Source organism: Oreochromis niloticus, linkage group LG5 (assembly GCF_001858045.2).
Source record: "Oreochromis niloticus isolate F11D_XX linkage group LG5, O_niloticus_UMD_NMBU, whole genome shotgun sequence".
NCBI classification, from domain to species: Eukaryota; Metazoa; Chordata; class Actinopteri; order Cichliformes; family Cichlidae; genus Oreochromis; species Oreochromis niloticus.
The window spans coordinates 13,866,565-13,889,025 of record NC_031970.2 but is presented as its reverse complement, the minus strand read 5'-3'; the positions used below and the strand labels follow the sequence as shown (position 1 = coordinate 13,889,025).

The following is a 22,461-nucleotide window of genomic DNA, read 5'->3' as shown; positions in this document are numbered from 1 at the left end:
CGTCCTGCTTTCTCTTACACACATTGTCTCTCTTTTTCCTAACTTAGTATTAAATGTTAGAGGGACAAAAATGTAATACTCTGTCTCTTCTCTTACACACACATGCAAGCATGTCCTTTTCTTTCTCTTTCATTTTTTTAACACTTTCGCTTGCTAAATTTGCTTTGTATCACTCACCCTGTGTCTCACACAGAAACACAGAAATCTGTGGCTTGGCAGGAATGTCTGCTGCAGTACCAGGGTGCTGAAGTCAGATTTGGTTGCAAGACAGACACGTGATTGCACACACACACACACACACACACAGAGCCAGGGAGGACCACTGCAGCACTTTGTGCAGTGGAGAAAGCTAACATTATGATTAGCTGAAGGTGATCCTGCTATTTCACCCTTCAATGGCCAATGGGCCAGTGGCAGCAGCCCAGACAAAAGAGCATACCCCTGTCCTCATACACATTGTTTCTCAGACATATAGAGGCACGCAAAGATAAGCAATAACACAAACAAGACAAAAGCAGCCCACTCTAACTCACAGAAATCATAGGTATTAAACTTGTTTCCCAAATAAATTTAGCGCTAACTTAATTCTTTGCTACAGTACACTAAAATTCAGTGAATTAAATAGCACATTTATGAAGTATTATTCAGCAGTTTGTGGTTCGTGTGTATGGAGTACACAGAATTCACTTTAGATAATCTTGGGAAGGATTATGGTTTTTTGCATTGTATTTGAATCAACAACAATTCTAGCAAGAAGAAAACCAATATTAACACTACTTTCTGAAGATACTAAATGCATACACTTGTCACAGTAGTTCTTTGTTTCTCAAAATTTATTTGCTGCAACATTTGGTTATACAACAAATGCATTTCTGTGGTTGAATCCTATATTTTTTGCCAGTATTCTTACCTTAATTTCACATATTCTATGCATTTTATTGTAATGTATATTCCCAATATTTTTTAATGACTAAAAGTGAACATTTTACAGTGTGACGCTTGGTCAACTTTGAAGTGACAAACTTGTCATTTCTCAAATGATTCTTTACCCTTTCAAAAGTCTGCAAAATTGGAAATGTGACATATCTTCACAAACGCATATGAAAGTAACATAACTACCGTTGAGAGACATTAGGAGACATTGGGGAGGTTTTGGTGTCCACAAGAAAATATCACAAACCAATATGATCCAAATGTTGCTCTCCTGGAAGGTCTGTGATCTTAAATCCTGCAACTATGTATTAACATAGAGGCACAGATCATGAGCTTGTTTACAGCTCGACTGCAGGATTTATTCTGCTTAAACAAGGAAACACAAACTCATCAATAACTTCCTCTTTGTAAGGTATGACATGATACATGTTAATACATTGTCAGGACATGTGTGAATAACCTTAATGAGTATGATTACATGACAACTGAAGAAAAATAGAGTGAGTCTCATGAATGTTCTCCATGAATGTTCTTCAGTTGTACTACACAACTACACAGTGACCATTATACCAGTGTCTGAACATTTATTCACATTGACCAGGGTAAACCACTATGTGTTCAGGTTACCCAAACACATCACTTGCATCACCAAATACAATATACTATAACCTTACAGCAAGTGATTAGAAAATAAACATTATCGAATCATGTATAAATTCATTACAGCATTTGCATCTCCTCTTATCTCAGCAACACAAATAGAAAACACATTAGAAACTGAAAATATTTATGAGCCTGCTTAACTTACTATTACAAATACTTATTTGTGCTTCATTAGCATAGCTACTGCACTTGGAGCTCAATATAGCCACTAGCAACAAGTCCGTTAACCTAGCATGACCACTTTGCAGTTACGATCTCACTATAAGCAAAGATTACTGTTTCCAAAGTTACACTTTTGCAATTTCACAACCAGAGATGGGCAGTAATGCGTTAAAAGTAACGCATTACTGTAATCTGATTACTTTTTCAAGTAATGAGTACAGTAAGGGATTGATATTGCAAAAAAGTAATTAGATTACTGTTACTTTCCCGTAAGCACCCTGCATTTGTGAGAGTGTCTCATGACAATGACGTACAAGCGTGCGACGTCCGTGGCAGCTACAGACGTGTGTAGATCAATAATGGATAATATGGAGTGTGGGAGAGAGTACGACCATGCAGCGTTTAAAGCTTTGAAGTACTGACATTACTTTGATTTTGATTCTGTAAAAAGTGACAAAAACATTAGCATCCGCTGTACACTCTGCGTGGGAAGAAAACTTTCTACAGCAAAAAATTAAACTTCAAATCTGAGCAAGCACCTAGGACGCTGCCACAGTAATGTGAAATTCACAGAGATCCCTCGGATCCCCCCACTGACATGACAGCGGCACCAGGCAAGTCAGGCAAAAGATTAAAACTAATAAAACAAGTTTTAAAAAGAGACTTTTTCATTTGATTCAATTTTATATGATGGATGATGCAGAAAAAATGGAATTTGGCTGAAAGGTCTATTGTTTTATAAAGTATTCAGGTTGTGCATCATGTTTTTAAAAAGTAAGTAATAAAGTAACTAATTACTTTTGAAAATAAGCAATCAGTAAAGTAGCAGGATTACTTCCTTGGAGAAGTAATCAGTAATTAGTAACTAATTGCTATTTTCAAGTAACTCTACCAAAACTGTTCACAACAGTCTAATTGTTTCTACTGTGTTGAATATGAGTCATTTTGAGGACTAATAACACACCTGTGTATTAAAAAAAACAGATCATGACCTTGTTTACAGTTTTGACTCCAGGATTTATTCTGCAGTACTTGCTTCTAAGGGGGGTTTATGCCCTTCCTGAGCGCTATGCAACACCTAGTAACATCGTCCGGTAGTGATAAAACTTATGAATTAGCCAAAAAAACTATCATTGGGGTGTCCATTTTTTAACTTGTTTAAAACCATAAAGTGAACTGTAATCTCCATAACTTATGCATTGAATGAATGTTTTTTTTAAATATGGATTAAATATGGATTATTTAATCCATATTTATGTCTTAAACACACAATTTTAACCCTAACCCAATTTTAACCCTAACACAAATTTTTGAAAGAGGTTCATTTCTTTAATGATTTATTATCAGTTTTACAACATAGTCCTTCACAGAGTCTAGGAAACAGTACATGATAAGTCCACATCAATAAGAAATACAAAATTGCTCTCAAGAATTGAAGGTTCATGAAATGTAAAAAAAAAAAAAAACAACAACAACTTGCGAGTACCAAACCACTAAGAGTAGGTAGACTTGTAATCAACACAAAGTATTACCACTGAATGTTATTTTTAGTTTAACATGGTATTTTAATATGTTATGTTTAATGTGGTATTTTTTGTAATTTTGTTAACTGATAAGTTTCTACTTCTAATTCCAATTCTGTGAACTCATGTGGGTGGACTAGGAATCAGTTCAAGTCAACATGGACTGTGTAAAGCTGCTGCCTGTTTTCAACTCTTTTATTCCAAATGCTGCAGTTGATTTTCAGAGCCAGACTGAGGCTTTTCTCAGAAGCTCATCCCTGTTTTTAAAACAATTCCAGGCTACACGATTACATCCGCTGGAGCTCACCCTAAAATTGAAAGCCAGGTTGGAAATCATATTCAGTGAGAGCATCAAAAGCTTCTAAAATGTACTTTACCATATTCCTCTGGGTAAAGCTGAGTGCCACTGAATGCATGCTCAGATAAAAGCTTGAATTATCTTACCTTTCATGAAAACAGTATTTATTAATGAAAAAATGTGTGAGTTAATTCTTGATAACAGACAGTAGAAATGGCAGTTGAATCTAAATTCTCTGAAAATTAAAGTCTACCTGCAGTACCAGTAAAACAGCTACATCCTTCTGAAGCTCAGTTAGTGACTACTAAGGGCCATCTTTTATCACTAATTTATCATTTTGAATTATGAACATCAAACCTCTAGCATAGGAAGTGACTATGACAAATTGCACATTGGGCTTTTTTTGTAAACATTTGAACAAAAAAATTACAAAAATTACCAAAAAACAAACAAACACTATATTATTGTTGGTTTAAGCACAAATACAGAATGTGCAAACCTATGAACACGGGATCTACAGTGATATTTCAGACACTCACTGTGACTGGAAGAGAGAAGTGTAGCACATTGGAATCGTGCAATTTTCTAAGTAATTGCAATCAAAAACATGTTTCATAAGCACGGGACTAGTTCCAGTTTAAAAAAAACTTCCCTACGCTCTAATGCTCAGCAATTATATTCAAAAGTGAAATGTTTATGTAATTAGCAACAGCCCCCAAAATGGCAGGAATAAGATCTGTCATGGTCATTGCTGTCCTCCAGCGCTGACCTGCCTTTTCTATCTTTCTCTCCCTCTTCTTCCTCTGTCGCTCTCTCTCTCTTTCCATCATGTCCTGTGTGTTTGTGTTTGTGCTTGTGTGTTTTCAGAGGAAAGGCCACTCCTGAATCCCTGCATTTCCCTGCCGGAATACATACTCATTTGTTAATGACTCACCTGCTGCAATACAACACCACTCCTTAGGTTCCTCTCATAGATTACCAGATTGTTCCACCAGTGTAAGCGGTAGCATTGCTACCACTTTCTATTATTGTAGGATCTTTATCTTAAAATACTTTACAACCTTATGCTACAAAGCACCTTAAAGCAACTGTTGTTGTGAATAGGGGCTATATAAATATAGCTGAATTAAACTGAATCCTTGTAGTGTTCAACTGATTTAGCTTTTGCTCTCCTCCTCTGTGCAGATTACCGCTCATGTGACAGCTTCACATGGAAAAAAAACTGGGAACTTGGAGGTACCTGGCTGACCTCTCATCCACATCTCTCGCTCTATGGACCCATTTTGCAGTCTAAGTTTTGTTCTGTCTGCTTCATGTAAAATAATGAAATGTAGAGTCATATGTGACGGAATTAATGAAATAATGTCTCTATTGTCATTGCACAAAAATAAAAATGGCACTTCAATGTGTGTCTGAGGACATCCTGAAACCACAGCCCTCTGTGTGTGTGTGTGTGTGTGTGTGTGTGTGTGTGTGTGTGTGTGTGTGCGCACATATTTATGTCAAAGTATGTAATTGTTAGTGAGTGTTGATGTGTTGTGCTGTCAAAGTGAAGGTCTGTGGAAGTGTGTGTGGAAGTGAAATGATGTATGTCAGATTGTGGTGGAGTGTCAGAGTTTGTGTGCATGTGTGTGTCTGTGTGTGTGGGTATGTGTGTTTGTGTGAATGTCTGAGCTAAAGGCTCTAAGCCAGGGCATCGTTGCCAGAGTAAAGATACTAACAGAGACAGACAGCCTGCCATCTTCCTCAGCTGCTTGGCTATCACCCAGCGCACACACACACACACACGCACACACATATACACACCACATGCACATTATAGATTGGCATTCATGGACACACAGAAATACCAAGAATTACAGACAATCACATCAGTTCTTGCCCTATCACACAAAGGAGAGTGCTCACATCAGCAAGAAGAAAATGCCCACTGACAGAGAAAAAGGAAAATGTTTGCTGACTCCTTCAAACCAAGTTAATTGTAAACAGAAAAGTTTGAGTGGCCATCTTATAATGTCTGAGCTTTAAAATGCATGTAGAGAAGAGAGATCAAATGAGAACAGAATGAAGAGGTCGAAGATATTTTTGAGAAAATTTGATATGTTTAATTTCACTTCTGTATTAGCATCTGGTAGCATTTGTTTAAGGTGATTACAGAGTGCGTTGCAAAAAGGTGACACAAAATTTTGTGTCGTGTAACATATATACACACTAAAAGTGTCGGGTTTTGCAGAAAATTCATCCTACAAAAAAAAAAAAAAAAAAAAAAAAAAAACACACTGTAAAACAAATTAAGTCAACATCAAGCGATGACGAGCTGGTCCTGATGCTTCTGAACAAGAGAACCAAGAAACTTCTCCAAATCTCAAGACAGCAGCAGGGAGAAGTCCATGCTTTAATCTCGGAGTTGAAGCTGTATGAGCTGTTGTTTTCGTACATTATTCAGGATGACAGTGGAGTAGTTTGAGCTCTTGCTGGTAGACCCCATATGATGAGGGAGAGAAATAATTTCAGTATTTTTTTTACTATGTCCATATTGTTGTATATTCAGTACTGGTTCACATTTTGAGCTATGTGAGCACTTGGCAGTTTGATTGATGAGATCTGTTTTTTTGCATCCCAAAAACTGGAAAAATCAAGCTTGATTTGAAAAAATGCTGCAAATTTGTCCAGCGAAATTATGCAATCAGTGTGAATGCCTACATTAAGAATAGTCCAAAAAATTATTTAACGCATAAAATATTTGCACAGATTCTTCACGTATGGTGAGTAAAGGCCTTTAAAATAAATGATATCACTTGCTGCTAAGAGAGGAATGCAATCTTAAAAATAAAAAATAAATAAATAAAGCATCTTGAGACAACTGTTGTGATTTGGCACTATATAAATGAAGCTGAAGTGAATTGAATTTAGCCTCTCTCTCTTTTTTTGTAAATATTGACTATCACATGTGTTGCCAAATTATTGCAGCCAAAAACATGATGTTCCCCTAAAATGGAATATTTTACCTAAACCAAACCAAACCAGTATTACAGTATAGTTACATAATCAAAGGATAATTAAGCTACTTATGACAGGGTGCTTTTAAACAACCTCCATGTACAAGAACAATTGTTGAAAGTGTCTTATTATAATATATTTCATTATATGTACGTGAACTCTGCAGAAAAATAACCTAAGTGAATGGCATTAAGCATGTGTGACACATAAAGAAGAATGAAGTCACATGTCCAAAGGGAGCAAGAGACAAAGTGTACAGTCTGATTGTGTGAGTGTGACTTCCTGCACAAACTCACATAGATGAGAGAAGGTACATGCTTATCTCAGCATGTGTGAACAAGATCAACGTTGGGTTCAAATTACTGATGGGAAAGTTAAAAGAACACGACTGTTAGAATGTGTGTGTGTGTGTGTGTGTGTGTGTGTGTGTGTGTGTGTGTGTGTGTGTGTGTGTGTGTGTGTGTGTGTGTGTGTGTAAGAGAGTGAGACTGGTAATCAAAATCACCTCATGGCTATATTGACAAGGGCGACAAAATGAGAGAATATCGAGTCCGCCAAATGACGGCTCATTTTGTCCGCAAACCGCCATCATCTGTCATCTTCTCTTCAACTCTCCTTTCTGTCATTTTGCCCTTTCCTGCCTGAATTTTTCAGAATAATAGCACCATGACTATTGATGCAGAGCAGAGCAGAGCTGTGACAAGATTACTGTTATTAAAGAAGAATTACAAGCTGAGCGGTCTTCGCTCTACATGTAGAAAACACACACACACTCCCAAACACACACACACACACACACACACACGCACAAATGCATAAGCACACGAACATTTAAATAAGTTCACATGTAAGCACAAAGTCAAACTAGGAAATACCAAAAAGTTCTGCCCAGTGATACTACTTATTTATATTTTAAGCAGTTTCTTAGCGTTGCTGTGTGTGTACATCATTAAAAGTCTTTCGCTAAATACTTTTAAATACAAAAAGCTCTCACTGTAAAATATATCCAGTTTTAATATTGTGGTCTTATCAGATAAAAAAAAGGATATAAAAAATTTAACAGATATTACGTGTATGTGTATGTGTAATGGATCATACTTAATGGGTAAGTGTTGTCATGAGTAGTAAAGAAGCTATGTTACGTTTAAAATGGACATAAAATGGAATTGTTAAGATACAAAGTAAACATTTTATCAGCATTTTCTGTCACAGTCTGGCTGAGACAGACTGTATGTGTTGTCAAGAGCGGACCCAAAATGCAGACACGAAGGAACTTGGACCAAAACTTGAGTGTCAACAAAAAGCGAGCAGTTTAATATGGCTGATAAAAAGTACAAAAACAAAAGGCAGATGCACACAAGAAAGAACCTAACTACAACTAAACTGGGAAAACTAGATGCGAAACACAAAAGGTAAAGAACAAAACCTTGAACATTGCAAAAAACCTAAACATGGAAAATCCTAGAAACATGACGTGGAACAACAGACGACCTGACAATGACACACTGAAAACAGAGGACTTAAATACACAGGAGGTGATTAGGGGAAGTGGGAACACATGGAGGAACAGCTGACTGACATGAGCCTAATGACAGGACAAGGGAAGTGAAACTATATACAATGAACAAAGAACACACGACTCCTTCAAAATAAAACAGGAAACATGAGACAGACATGATAATACAAACTTGATAACATAAGACACGCAGCATGAAACACAAAGGGTGAGGGAAACTTAAATACAGGGGAAGAAAACACAAGGAGTCTAATAACCAAATGAACTTCGCTAATCTAATGAACTTAAACATAAACAACATCCAAATAAACTAAAACTAAAAACGCTGGGTCAACAGACCCAGGAACGTGACATTTTCACCATTACCATTAAATTAGTTCAGGGAAAGAAAGACATAAGGAAAGAAAGAAGTAGCATAGTCAAATACTAGCACAATAAGGAAATATCAAGATCAGTAAACTCACACTCCAAGAAAAATATTTATTAAATATCTCTGTCTCTTCTTTATAGGATCTGTAAAATTGAATTTCTGTTTTTGTCTAGAAATAATATCCATAAGACTAGAACTGATACACATATAAACAGCAATTAACGTAACCGTGACTACAAAACAGAAAGAAAACAAAAACATGTTCAGTATGAGCTAAATGATGACAGCTGACTTGTACGTTTTTAGAAAGTTAAACGTAATGGGATAATTGTAGTCACTGGTAAAATGAAACATGTAAATTGTTGGTAGGCTGTGGTGCTGTTCAGAATCATTACAACACTTTACAACAAAGCAAACAGTAACATTATAACAATCATGTCCTATAGGGTTTGTATGCATGCATACTATAGCTTCACACACAAATCCACAGTGAAAGCACATTTTTGTGTCCTGAGTTCTATTAGTGGGCACATCTGTGATACATTATTAGTGAAAGCTAAAGCGGAATGACCAACCTGCTGTCATCAGTCGTGTAAGTGTTGCAGACCATTTTATTGTCACAAACAGCAAAGATTATTGTCTTGCATAGTAATCAGAAGTAGGACTAATGAGATAGCAATTAAAATAATTTACATTTTACAAAGATTCTAACATTATTCCAGTTAGATTTAACATTATCTGAGTTTAATTAAAGCTGGCATCCTTATGTATCATTTGTAAACTTAATTTGCACACAGTGGAAGGAAAAACAACTAATGGCTTGGTTTTACTAATATGTCAGACTGATTAATCTGATCTTATTCTCTTGCAGGTAATCAGTAATCAGCACAATGACAGTTATTTAATTGTGTTTTACTGTCAATGAATATTAAATGAAGAACAAATATCTTTTTTTTTAACAAAGCTACACAGGTGATTGGAAATTCTTGGCACTCGCCCAATGTATTATACAACAAAAAAAATAGTCTTGTGATTTCCTACATTAATGACAATAATATCACCGGCTGTAATAAGAAGCCAGCGGCTCCTAAGCTCCTTTATGACCCTCAAAACTTTAAAATGTTGCATCAACCTTCTGTGTATGAAAATGAATTCAAATGCACTCTGAACCTTAACCCCTAACTGTCCACATCTCCAGTATGCTGGTCTCACACTTATTAAAATGCTAATCAATTCATTACTGAGAACATGATTATGCTTTCATTGCAGCTCACTATAAATCATGTCAGCTCAAGCAAACATCCTTGATAGGGAGAGAAATTAGTTGAGTGAGGAAGGCAGAAAGAGAGGTTGGGTAAGAGAACAGAAGAGTAACATTAGTTTTTAAATGAAGTCTGATTGAATCCTCATTCTCAATTTCATAATGAAAGTCTCCCAAGCTACACCCCCATACTTCTTGCCAGTTCCTTTTTCTATCTCGTACTATCCTCCCTCACCAGCTAAGTCAATCACTTCATGTAAGAAGAAGTGCATGCACACATACACGCATACTGACACAAAGTCTCAGTGGTATACTCTCACACTGCTGATAAAACACACATACAGGAGTGTGGGAGAAATGAGCTCTCTGTTAACTCCTTCCCATTGTCTAAATGCATGGTAATTTCTTGGATAGGTGGGGTAGAGGGAGCGGTGCGTCGGAGAGCGAAACTTCAAAACCAACTGCAGTGTGGAGCCATATAGGAACAAACAGAGCATTACGGCACTTGCTTAATTATTATGCTAATCGAGCTGCCTGAGGGGCTCAGAGAAGTGATGTAACACAAAGAAATAAATATTTAAACGTACTTTAACACTGTTTCAGTCAATTTTGAATGTATTAGTATGTCATTTTTTCACTTTATTGGATTATTGTTTTCTTTTTGCTTATTACTCAGACAGCAGGGAGTTGAGCCAGGAAGGAGGAGATGAAACAGGCTACGAGGTGGGACTTCAGCTTGTTACTGAAGAGGGAATTATGGAAACTGTGTTTTATAAATTTCTTCAGTTCTACATATTTTGTTATAACAGCTACAGTAAAAATCGTTCTTTATACATCTCTCCTCGAGTTTGGCAATATCCAAGTAAAAGCCCACCTTCATGCTATGACCTAACAAATTTCTATGGCATTTAGCCGTGCACAGCAACATATATTAGTTTTCCTGCAAGATACTGTTTACTGTGCATCCTTCTGGTTAGGTATGTCTTCAAGGAAGTCATAGGTATGATTTTACTTTGAAAACCTGGAATGTCCACCTTTTATGCTCACTGTATGATTCAGCAAACCCTACATATTCAGACCACTGTATTGCTCCTGAACCTTGACTTGACTTGGATAAAAGGCGGAAAAAGAATATTTAATGTGGATACCAAAACTGTTTACATCACGCTTATAACACCTTGGAGGAATGAAGCAAGGCTTTAATAAGTTGTTCGTATGCTCTAAATGTAATAGTTTCCAAGGATTTTAGTTTGCATGCATGGACCTTTTCAGAATGTGTCGACCGTATTAACATTAGATATAGGTCACATTCAGAAATATCAATTAAGACGTGATCTTGAATGCAAAATGCAAAATTGACTGGAGATCTATAATGTTTAGAACTGACAGAGCCAGTGGATTTTTTTTTTTTTTAATTCTAGGTAGCAGAATCACATTTCAGTGTCTGCTATGCACATACTGCCAATCATCCTCCTGTGGAGAAGAGCAAGGCAAAGGTGCATCGCCTCGGTGCTTCATGCAAATGAAATGGAGGCTGTTGTCAGCAATATAACACTCAGTGTCGATCAACAAGCTGTGTGTGTGTGTCCATTTCTGTCTGTGTTCATTTCTGGGTTGTAGTGTGGCTATGTTTGAATGTATGGCTACTTTTTGTGTGTCTTGTAACATATTTATGCAGAAATGTGTATGCATTTATGCTCTTTGCAAATGGTGTATATCTCCATGTTTAATGTATACAGATATATATCTTTGCTGTTTCTATGACTGCACTCTTCTGGAGTATCTGCTGAAGACACTCTTCCAGTTTGGAGGTTAGAACTCCTATTACCATGAGGACCACTTTGGACTTTGCTTTAACATCTGTTCAAGTTGTTCTTTCAGCCCCTGATATTTTTCTCTCTACAACTGGACTTTTCTGCTTCTTGTCAACCATCACGATGTCTGCTAGTTTAACCAGCAGCTAACTGTCTGTCTGGAACTTGAAGTCTAATGAAGATCTATTCTGCTGACAATAAATCGAATCGAAGCCTCTGTGCTGTTCTTTAACTGCACATTTTTTGAAGTCAATCCAGGTGGTGCTCAGGTTTGTCTGCCTGGTTTTATGGTCCTGGTGTACTGCTATATCAACTAGAAACTGGTGCTTTGACCCTCTGGTGTTATTTCCAATGCCCTTCTGAATTTTGCTCATGTGTTGACTCATGTGCCTACTTAGCTTGGTTGCTATGATGCCTGAGAAGAGCGTTGCAGAGAGGCAGATAATTGGTTGGTATTTAGATAGCTGTGTGTTTGTGAGAATCCTTCATGATCAGGATTGCTCTGCCCTGTGTTAACCAGTCCAGATGATGCTCATGCTCTGCGACATTGTAGTCTGCTCTTAGGTCGACCAGCCACTTGGCACTTGTGCTATGTAACCACTCTTTCCAGACCCACCCAGAGCTGAGATTGAGCAGCCATGGATGGGTTTTTGGAGAACAGGCCATTTATTTTCTTGGCTTCTGCTTCCTTTGTGTATGATTTTAGCCTAGTGACCAGAGCTGTCAGTGTAATTCCATATGAGCAATATTTGACTTTAGCTTAGAGTAACTTAATACACCGATTTCAACAGCAGTAAAATGACAAAGTCAAATTATAGTCTTGCTGAAAGCATCACTGATTTCTTTCCCCTTCAAGGGTTTTCAGCCATTTTGCAAAATACTTCTCATAGCTTCCTTAGTGTGTAGATGTGATACAAACATGATGTTTATCTTGGTAATGATGGTCTGTGTAATCTCATCTTACCAACAACAGTTGAAACATGATTTTTTTTAGATGATAATGTTTGATGGGTATAAATAGAATGGGCAATAAACCAATACTGCATATTGTTCAAGACTGAAAATTCACTTTAAGCTGAGAGAATCCTGGGCTAATGATTCTATATGCTAATGGATTCATCTGATACCAACAGGGAGGCAGATGATGAAACATATGGGGTCTGAGACAGACGCCCTGAAGGGACAATTTACAGTATAACACAATCTGCATATATAAATAGGCTGCAGTCTAATCCTCCAGATTAATCATTCGTGTTAATATGCCCTAAGGAAAGTCCTGCAAAGCTGACACTTTGAGTGGCAAAAAAGAAGTTGGTCCCTTCGTGAAAGCTTTTAATAAATCACTGTCCAAACATACTAAATAATAATAAACCTGAAATGCTGCCATGCCGACAAGCTTAATTAGATTTTCTTTAAACTTCTATGGTAGTGTTGAACATGCTAAATAGGGACTTGAATTAATTTCAGCAAACAGTGCAAATCATCAGATGAAGTGTCAAAATAAGTGCAAAATAAAACAAAGTTATGAGTTTTAGTTTTGAATATCTGTAGCTACTTCTTTGATCATCCTCTCTCCTCCTCTCCTCTTACCATTTGAGATACAAACCAGTATTTATAAAGCACTTTAACCTGTTAGTTTCACCCCAAAGTGCCTTTGAAACTTTGAATTACAGAATAGAAGAGAACCAAGTGAAAAAAGTGAATAAAGCAGTGACAAAAGCCTCACATACTCCCTCATAAGTCAAGCACAAACCTTGACCTCCACATTCAGAGATGACAACAATGACACAAACAGAAACCCTTAGAGAAAATACAGTCTTGTTTACTGATGACAGTTTTGGCAGTTTAATGACTAACTGTCCACACTTGATACGGACTAAACTGCCCTCTGTGACACTGAAGAGGAATGAAAAATGATGTTTAAATTTGAGATGACCACTGCAGCCAAAAAGCTAGTGTCTATTTCTAATGTCCCAAATTGAGTGAGTAATGCTTCACAGCTGTGGAGTAAAAAGGAAAAACCTTGGGCACTATAGAAACAATTAGAAGAATTTCTGCAACATAAAAACTTTGTCTCCATCACCAGGCCAATGTGAAATACTGAAAAACTCAAAAATGAAAAAAATGCACATTTTCAGTCCCCCTGAAAACATAAATTATAGTGTGAATTAGATCTCTACAAAGAGTCGGTGACACTGAAGCTATTTGCCTGATTACCTAGAAATCCTCTGCTCCTCACAACAAAAATGATGCACAAAAACAGTGCAATGATTTTAGTTACAGTAGCACTAGGAAGCTCCCATGCTCAGCAGGCTTCTAAAAATAGTGGTGAGCTATGTTTTTGGATTTGGACTAGTTACAAGGACCTGTAAGAAACAGTTCCAAACATGAATGAGAAGACCAGTTAATCTTGTTTCATTATCACCTGCTGTAAAATTCTTTACCTTTGATGGAAAGAAGAATGATGGTGCCACAAGTTGAGGATCTCACTTTGTAATTTACTAGTTTAAGTGTGATCTCCGGATGTGCTTTATTTGATGGGGCTTTAATCACAACATATGGACTCTGCAGTTGTGGTTGAAGTGCCAGTAAATTGCCCAGGCATGTGATTTGGAAGAGGGCGCCAATAAAATGATGCCTTAGCAAGCACAAAACAGGCCAATCATTGCTTCTTAATTACCTGTCTGAAACACAGCCTGTGTGTGTGCGTGCCTGTGTGTGTCAAACAGCAAAAGAGAGACAGAGTTATGGCGAGGCTGCTTCTCTCCTGGCTGCTATGTTTATAAGGGATCAGTCATATCACATCTTTACATTTACATGAAATTCATGTTAGAGAACACAAACATCGTTACTGTGTTTCTGTTTTCAGTTCCACAGAACACTCACAAAATCTATACACCTCATAGTTTTGTAATCTGTTTCTAACTTGCTTGCATGCACAATTTCCTTGTTTGCAATTAAAAGGTTTCCTTCAAAATTTAAGATATCCAGTAGCTGAAAATTGCTGCAGAGTCCGACTAAATAAATTCTGGCATCAAAGTAAAACTATCAGGAGGCTGTTAATCAAGTTTTTCCCTCCTATTTTCTCCCCTGTCCTTCCTTATGGGAAGTGATTTTTGGACCATCCTGTTCTATATTCACAGATCTTGCAACAATCTTCTACACATTAGTTCCAGCGGAACAACTATGCTATTACGTTGCCACGTGCATGTTTTATCAATACTGCTGGTCACGTGATCATCCTTTCTAGGTGTCCTAAGTAAGCTATTCACCTTTCAAAACTCTTTTGTTTGTGGATTCTTCTGAAATAACCTGTCTCCTCTTCTTTCTCTCTCACTTCATCATTGCTCCCCTGCTCATCTGATCCTCATCTTATGTTTCCTGTCTGACTCTTGCCATCTATCTGTTGCGGTCCTGTCAATCCGCCCCTTGGCCTCTGCCTCTGTTCTCTTGCTCTCATTTGCAAGCCAAGTCCAATTTATTCCTCAAGTGCTTTTATCAAACAAGTTTGTCAGAAAGTGCTTTACACAGAAACACAAATACAGATAAAAGAAAAAAGATAAGAGGAAGGAAGGACAAGCAAATCACAAATAACAAGATAAGGCCAGATGGGTCCTCTGTGTGTGTGTGTGTGTGTGTGTGTGTGTGTGTGTGTGTGTGTGTGTGTGTGTGTGTGTGTGTGTCTTCTACACCTGCCTATAGAGCCATAACTGCCACATAATCTCAGACCCGTCAAAATGTAAAATAAATAAATAATACTATAACCCTGCACTTTTTGCAACTGTGAAGTTTAAAAATGTCCTGTTTCTACTTAAATGATCTTAAACATTACAACTTTCAGTAGACTTGCTCCACATGGCAAATTAGCATAATTATTGGGAGTTTCTTTGCCTTTTACTGAGATTTTCCCTGAGATGAACTATATACACATACATACAGTATATACACACACATACATATGTATGTATGTATGTATGTATGTGTGTGCGTGCGCGCATCTGTGTGACCTCCCTGCAGCTGTGTACTCATGCATGGCTGCCACTGGAATGCCTGCTGCTGCCATCGAAGGCTGCTGCCTGCTGCTATTCAGGACAAAGACACAGATTAACACACTCAAAAACTCTGTATAATTTCTGGACTTTCACTTTAGAAATTTCTGTCATTTAGGATTACTTCCATGGTACTATGTCTTGTGATTAAACCGACTAGTCAATCAACAATATATTCTTAATCACCCTTTCCTAAGAATGAGACATGATGAAAATAACCATTTAAAATACAGGTACACCAGGCCACTTGACTTTTTTTCACCCTGTAAACTGATGTAAACTTGTGTTGTGACAAAAGACAAAGCAGCCTGATGAAAACATCATGTGTAAATGTGTGCAAGTGTGTGGATGTGTGTCTGGTTGTCTGCTTTTCCTGGTTCAGAAAAAACAAACGATAACAAGGAATCACAGCATCCAAAGCACACCTGAGAAACTTGGAGAAACAAGAGCACAGAAACGTGTACATGACAAAGGACGATGGGAGACTTCTACAAATTATACAGAAGATAAGAAGGGGAGCAGTAACAGATCAGAAGCACAGCTGAAACTAATCAGAGACAACGAGGTAAGGGAAGTAAGAATAAATACAGGGAGTAACAAAATAAAACAGGAAGTAACTAACCAAAGAATCAGTAACAGAGATACAGACTTAACAAGCTGCAGAGTGATACAGAGAAGGCTAGATTACAAAACCCAGGACCATGACAAATTGCATTTGCTTGTATGTCTATACAATGTTACAGTCAAGTTCCAAAACATTTTGTCTTGCCCTTAGCTCAGCAGACTTTTACTGTAGAAACAGGAAATGTTCTGTCATCACTATGAGTGTAATTAACAAAATAAAAGCAATATGAAAAGGGTCAGTGACACCTTCCCAAAACTGCGGTCTTCTCTAGCTCTATAGCACATTAATCAAAAAAGAAAAACATCCTTACTACAGTGCTGAAGTGATGAATTAGTTTTTTCTTTTTTGAGATTTTGCAATGGTACTCACTTTTTGTTAATTAAATAATACAACAGTCTAACACAGATCAGGCTAGTGAGCAGTTTTTTAAAGGGGCGGGGGGATAAAAACAGCAATGAAAGAAGACAAGGGCACAATGATATTTAGGATGTAAAGTCAGAACCTAAAAAGGAAAAAAGGAAGAATAGAAATGTTCATTGACAAGTTCTAACAGAAACAGTTAAACATGAAAAATGGAAAATACTGAAAAAGATAAAGCTGGTTGGGGGTAAATAATTGCTTTTTATCAATCTTGTCTTTGAGAGTGACTGCAGGGGGACTTCATGGTAACTGAGGCTGTTTCATCTGAAATCATACCATGGCATCGTGTGTCACAATGGGCTGCAACTGTGCAGGTACAGTTATCTCAGTAGATCTTTACAGAACTTTTACCCACAACATCCACATGGTGCCCAGCAATTTCTATAATCAATGCCTTCATGTTTCAAAGCTGTGTCTGTTAAAATCTAATAAAATGGTGAAGAAAGAAATGCTTTTCTATTAAGAAAAATGCAATACCTAAGCATCCTTAAAACCTTGCAAACCATGGGTATGGTAACAATTAACAGTGTGACACAGATATGGATTAAACTTTACATACAAGCATACAGTTATTTTCACTTTCTTGCATTTACATTTTTAAAACCTTAATATGCATTTAAACTAAATATTAAGGCAACTCATCCTTTTACTCACTTCCAGTCACAAAGAAATAATATTTGTGTATACAGAATGCCTGAAGACACTGAAGGGAAGAACTTACCCTTCAGTGTTTTTAGAAACTTTTGTTAAATCAGAGTTGTCCCTAAGTGATACTGAGCTGGGAATACAAAGATGTCACAGAGCTCTAGGCCCGAACTCACCGCAGAATGCCAGGAAAAAGAAAGGGAATGAGGTTCCTCTGAATGGAGTGGGAATTTACTTTCTTATGGCTTAAAGAAAAAGAAATTTGCTTCCACCAGCGAAACTGTGTCTTCCTCAGAGACAGCATCATAACTTATAACAGTGCAGCGGTGGCTACCGAGGCCCTGAAGAAGATGAAGGTCCTGAGCTTCACAGCAGAAGAGACTCGATCCACAGAATCAACATGGGAAACGCTGAAGAACTTTGCCAGGTAGACCCCGGATACGTGACGCACAACAAGAGAGAGCCCAGATGATGCTCCCGGGATTTCGTCATGAACCTGGAGACACAGCCTGATCTTGTTTTAGATCGAAATCTTCATGTTATCCAGGTAACTTCAGGGTTAACTCTGGGGTTTTCTGTACTATTAAGGTGGTTCACTTCTTACTGGGGTAAATCAACATGTTAACTTGTGCTGTGAACCTAACCTGCTCCAGTTTATGTTTTCCTCTCTCACACACTCACACAAGTAGCTGTGTTGCTTTCAGTCTGTATTGTGTGTTCATATTTTTCTAATATTATAGTTGTACCTTTCTTAGTAAATCCACTTGCTGTTTCCAGTATACTTATCCATAACTGTGATTGGTCACATGTTGGCACTGCCACTCCTTTTAACTGAACATGCAGCGGAATGCCAGGATTAACTTGATAAATAGCTTTGTGTGACTCCTTATCCTGATTGCTGATGTTAGGGTAAGTGATTAAGTTAACAGTAAGATACCCTGTGTATGTTGAATTCACTTCACAGTAGAGGCCTTGGGCTGTTTATTTTATGCCTCTACCCCCAAGACAGCCTTTAAAGTTACATTAGTAAAACTATTGATATATCCAGTAGTACACATTAGCATGTTATCATTAGCATTTGGGATAAAGATTTTCATAAGCAAACAAACAAAAATGAAAATATAAAAACATCCCTTGCTCAGTAAAAACATTAAAAAAAATCTGCATATCATCATGAAAACCAATTTATAGAACTATCAATAATCTGTGGTCTTTGTTTAGTTCTTTTTTTCATGAGCTTTATAACAAAGGATGAATAATCCAATCAGGAAAAGATTCTTAGATGGTGTCAAGCCAGTAAAGCATGCTCACCTTTTCTTGTATTTACAGCTCTCTCATTGCTGAGAAAGGCTCATGATGGCATGTGCTTAAGATGAGGCATCTTGAACAGAGAAATAGAAGCAGATAGACACAGGGAAATCTTGTTGTATGATAAACAGCATCAATGCTAATGTGAAAGCTGGAAAAAGCTTCTGGTTTCAACCCAGCATCATCAGAATGTGAAGCTGAATGTTTAAAGGTTAGAGCTGATCAGAGAACTTAAAAGATGGTGCTTATGATACATAAGCTGCTTGGAGTGGAATTGTCAATTGCTGATATGATCCTTAATTTAAAATCCAAAACACACTGGTAAGAACAGAATGCATTCATTTTTCAGCTTTCATGGGTTTTTATTTGTTTGTTTGCTTCTTTTGTTTTTATTTTTCAGTTTGCAGCTTTGTTTTTTCTATTTGGCTATAATTCCATATGGAAAAGAGAGAAAGGAGGAGAAGAACATGAGAGAAATATGAGCTATGCAGGTACATCAAACACACTCTGGGGGACTTATTAAGCATCGCGCTTTGAAAAACAAAGCATGAAATCAAATGATGAGACTGAGTGACATGCTGTTTAAAACTCCCAGCTCCACAGAACTCACAGGAGAGTTTAACTTTGTGTACATTACAAAAGTTGTTTCAATAAAGCAAGAACAAATTTTTAGCATTACTACTTTTTTTGATACAGATTAGATTTATCAAAGATTAGTATTTAAAAAAAAAGAAGCACAGTTAAAGACATTTTATCACTTACCAAGTTTGAAAAATGCTCATAAGGACAACACTGACAAGCAACAACCAAACCCATGTAATTATTTGATCATACTTCCAATTGTAGCAGCAGAGCAGCTTTGATTTATTTCAAAGGCAGCAGTCCCTGGTGTGGCTAATAGCTGAAGAGGAGACTGGCGGTAAGTCACTGTGGATAAAAGCTGCAGCTAAAATGACTATAATGCACAAGAGTAGCCTACAGTGGCAGGTTCAGGTGGAGGTGACCATCGCCTTTCAGCTGAAGTCCGATTCCCTGCTGCTCTGGCTCTTTGAAGTCCACATGAAATGGGATTGTATGATGTTTATCTGACACACTGTGGCAATATTCCCACTCTAACAACCTTCCTTTACTCCTCTCAACCTTGTTCTTCCTACTTTTCCTTCCTCTAAAACTGCTCTGACTTTTTTTCCTTCTGAGATTTTTAATTTAGTCTTGGCTGCTCCTGTATTTTTTTTCTCTGATCTGTATTACATCTTAATTTCTTTTCTTCGTGGCCATGTTCATGTCTACCATACATTTCATGATAGTAGAAAATATCATTCTAGTTATAGGTAAAACACAATAAAAAAAAAAAAGTTTGAATCAACAACCTGCTTTATCATTTTAAAAAGCAAAATATTTACGCTCTGCCAGGTAACAGGAAGCCTCTTTCTGCACTTATGTAATAATAAAAAGAAAGTAAGAAAGGAAACGCTAACAAGAGGAGCCTATAGAGAGTTTATAGAGCTCGTTATTGAGCTTGTCTTGGAAAAGCACAACACTGAATTAAGATCATGATTCTGATTCTAAAAGTTGTCAGACAAAATGGGCTAAAATAAATAAATTAATTAAAAAAGGAGCATAATCTACAAAATCAGCTACTGCATATATTTTATACTTCGTCCATTTACACACAGCTAATATTATGGACAAGCGTAGTGCCCAATGAGTATGGACTAGGTAAAGCATTAGTTTTGGTGCACTGTGTGCTAACTTCTTTGCCCACAGAGGTGCACGTAAAAAAAAAAAAAGGGAAAAAAAAGGAGTACAGGGTTTGATTTTCAACAATTGCTTGTTCGATAAAGTGCTGCAGTGAGTTTCTCGGTGACTTACCATTGCAGGTAAGTCTGTCCTTTTTCCATTCTCACAACAGCTACAGCTATTACTTTGGGTGGAGGACTGGTTTTCTTTGCCCTTGTTACGTGTCTGCAGGCTGCATGTTTTCTTTCCCTCTCCTTTTGTTTGCTATTCCCTTAGGTCGCAGACTGCAGGCTGATGTCAATCTGGGGATGTCCAACTAATTAGAGGAGGGAGACCCTGATTGGACAAACCAGGAGTGCACACCTTGATAAGGAGACTCACCTGTGACTGGGGGTGGCCTCTCTTCCCTCCTTTGAATTGTTTGGCTCATATGTAAAGCTCCTCTGCTGTGTTTCTTTTGTTTGATGGTTGTGGTGGGAGTAAAAGTGGACTAGGTAAGTTTGGGGACCCCATACACTTACTCACGTAGAGTCTTTTTGTTAGAAACACTAGGTAAGTAGGCTGGTGCCACCCATGTAATTTTGAGCTTGTTTTGAGTTGAGGTTTAGGGTCTTTCTGTTTTTGTTTTGTAGGATAATAGCTCAGCTATGTTTTGGTTTTGTCATTTTGATGTTTTTTTTTGGCACAACCTAACTGTCCCTTTCTCCCCCACATTTGTTGTTTGAATTTGGGTTATTTATTTTGTGAGAGCACTGCTCTCAAACCTGTTTCTTAACACCTGTACCGAGTTTCCGGAGTTGTTGTGTTATTCCCTCCTGCCCTCAAGGAGACGTAACAGCCCTGCTGTAAGTAGTCAGTTCTGTGTCTGTAACTTCTGCCATCTCCTATCAGTAATTTACCTTCTCCTCAGTTCATTTCTCTTGTACATGTGTAATATATATCTATCTATATCTCTCTATATCTATAAATACACAGATTTCCTGATTTGTCAAAAAGCTATAGTGAAACCAGAGAGAGCTGAACTGGCACAAAGACACTGCATGCACACACATTAAAGAAGGGTGGCTATTAGCTAAGACAATGCAGTCCAGCAGAAATTCACTATTAATTGTTAGGATAAATGGGAAGTTATTATATTCAAGTCATTTATGATTCAAAATGCTATTGTTGACATTCTCACAGCTCCACAGTGCAAAGTTGCACCATTTCTGCAACAGCATGTGTTATCAACAAATTACTGTTTTGGTAAATCAGATCTTTGTGATTAAGATAAAAGTCCATCATGAAATGCCTGGCCATTAGCCAAGTACCCATAAAAATAGTAAGCACTACTGTAGCATATAGCACTACACAGCATGATAGCAAAGGGACAACAAAATGAAACAAATCATTACAATGATGTAATAATGGTATCAAATTATTATTATATTGCCCGATTTGAGTCCGACCCATGGCCTGTGCTGTGTGTCTTCCCCAACTTTATTTCCAGCCTGCTCTACACACCTGAACTCTCAAATCTTTAAACAGTGTAAAGGTAATTAATATAGTAAAGAAGCATTTTAAAATGAAGTGCAATCAAAACTATTGCTCTCGTGATCTTATGAAGGCAGTGACAAATAATAGCGCTATGGATCAAATGGGAAATGATAAAGGAAATGGGCTTTCAAAAAGGCCAAGCAACAGCCCAGTTGGTCACTGGTGGTCTTACTAGAGCCTTTACTTTCCTTTTATTTAAACTGCTTCCCTTAGTGCAGGTAGCCTGAATAGGTTTTAAAATCTACTCTGTATCTTCTTATAAGGGATTCTGATACCATTACAGTGCTTGCCTAACTAAACCAAAAGTTCAGATGCATAAAATTACAAAAAAAATATATGGAAGAAATAAAAAAGCTGCAAACTAATTTTTATTTTTGTGTGTAATGAAGTATTACAACGCTTTTACTTTTGACTGGAATTATTTAAAGATGTCATTGTTGTCTCAGTGAGAATTTGAACATTTCAACATATCAACTTTTCAGTGTATAAATTGTGTTTTTAAAGGGGAAGGTCATGATGCAAGTTTTTCTTTTATAAGACTTGTTTTTGGCCCTTTTGGCTAGGCTGCCTCTGTCAAGCTAGAAAGCAGGCGATAGGT

General features: G+C 37.3%; 1 protein-coding gene and 1 long non-coding RNA gene across 3 annotated transcripts in view; both read right to left on the bottom strand.

Annotated features, from left to right (window-relative positions):
- Positions 1–22,461, bottom strand: part of LOC100691544 (glutamate receptor-interacting protein 2) — a 245,317-nt gene that overhangs the window by 203,698 nt on the left and 19,158 nt on the right. The gene's annotated exons all lie outside the window — the stretch shown is intronic.
- Positions 16,217–20,694, bottom strand: LOC102079995 (uncharacterized). Its single transcript, XR_002062214.2, has 3 exons — positions 20,460–20,694; positions 18,591–18,660; positions 16,217–17,788 (listed from the first exon to the last, which is right to left on the bottom strand). It is a non-coding gene; the product is annotated as an uncharacterized LOC102079995 (long non-coding RNA).